The following is a 1,660-nucleotide window of genomic DNA, read 5'->3' on the forward strand; positions in this document are numbered from 1 at the left end:
CTTCACTTGTTGCATAAACTTCAAAAGTTCCTGCTCCAGTGGATGGATATTGGCTTGGGAAGGAAATGGTAGAGGAGGACGATAAAGTAAGAACATTATCCAAATTTTTCTGATCAGACCTATTCCACGTCGTGGAAATTGGATCTCCACGTCGTGGTTTCAGTGTTTCAGCAAGTTTTCGTTCTTCGAGTTTGGACTTCTTCGACTTTGATTCGGACTGAGGAGGATCGACTTCTAGTGCTTCAAGGAACTCATAAATGGTATCCTCTTCGGTTTCTATTACCATGACATGTGATTGAGGCTTTTTCTCAGGGATTTTTTGAGATAATTTACCTTGTACTAGAGTACTTAGTTGACCTAGTTGGACTTCAATATTTTGGATCGATGCTTGGTGATTTCTTAGCAAGGCTTGCTGTTCCTTCATGATATTCTGATGTTCTCTTATCACTGCATCCGTTTCATCGTGCCTTTTTTCGAAAGCCTCCATAAATATATGTAACATAGATTCAAGATCAACTTTTTTCTCGGGAGGTGGTTGTTCTATTTGGTAGAAGCATCGGTCAATCTGCCTATACTTCTCTTCCTTCTGCTTGTTGTATTCATCATATGGTAACCACTCCCTTTTGGGTTTCCTCCAATTTTCATCATACTTGTCCCCACTTGAGTAGAAAACTTGTGCCTTTTTATTTGCATGTTCATCCAAGTGGAAATCTTTTGTTAAGTGTGGACCATTGCACCTTTCACAACCAACTCTAATTACATGAATTGATTGGTCCATCTTGGTTATTCTTCTATCCATGGTATCAAGCATAGCTAGTACAACATCCATGTCTTCAGAATTTCCTCCCCCAATTCCTTTAGCTCCATCATGTCTTGGATTATGGTATTCACGAGAATGCTTTGAGAACTCTTCAATCAACTCCTTTACTTCACCCGGATTTTTCTTAGTAAGTGGTCTAGTAAGTGGTCCTTCAAAATCAAGGAGTTGCCTTTTCATGACATTCACCTCGTCATAAATGATAGACACTTCTTGTTGTATGTTAAGGTCATTTTGAGGGCAATTTCTTAGTAACCCTTTATAACGCTCCCATGCCTCATAAAGTGATTCACCCGGATTTTGCTCAAAGTTGGCTATTGCCTTCTTGAGTTTAGATATTTTTGATGGTGGGTTGAATTGTTCCAAGAATTGCTCACGCATCTGTGCCGAAGTAGTAATTGCACCGGTGGGAAGTGCTTTCAACCAGTGTCTTGCAGCTCCCTTAAAAGTAACGGGAAGCGTCCTTAACAACACAGTTTCTCTTGGAACATTTGGGATTAATGAATAGTAGAATCAAGTATTAATCAAAATCAGAGTTAAACAAATGCAGATTGAACAAACGATGTAAATAAGATCTGGTTTCTGCTCATTTACGCCTTCAACTTTTACAGAGAAAATAGACAGGTTCTGTAAAGGACTCTTGTCTAACTCTAGTAAAGTTCCATATTTATAGGAACAGTGAAAGCATACAAAAAATACTAAGGCATTGACCATTAAGATTCGTACGAAATATACCTCAGTAAATAAACTTAACAAAACAAACGAAGGGTAAAACAAACTTCGACATATTACAATAAAATTCGACCCTAACAATCTCCCCCTTTGTATTAATGTCGACCTTCG

The 1,660-nt window shown here is 38.4% G+C and overlaps 1 non-coding gene across 1 annotated transcript; it reads left to right on the forward strand.

Moving 5' to 3' along the window:
* The first annotated feature begins 1,043 nt into the window (after positions 1–1,043).
* Positions 1,044–1,150, forward strand: LOC145110101 (small nucleolar RNA R71). The gene has a single exon (XR_013709483.1). It is a non-coding gene; the product is annotated as a small nucleolar RNA R71 (small nucleolar RNA).
* The last annotated feature ends 510 nt before the right edge of the window (positions 1,151–1,660 follow it).

This window comes from Lactuca virosa, chromosome 4, assembly GCF_052849685.1.
Source record: "Lactuca virosa cultivar CGN04683 chromosome 4, Lactuca_virosa_CGN04683_v6, whole genome shotgun sequence".
NCBI classification, from domain to species: Eukaryota; Viridiplantae; Streptophyta; class Magnoliopsida; order Asterales; family Asteraceae; genus Lactuca; species Lactuca virosa.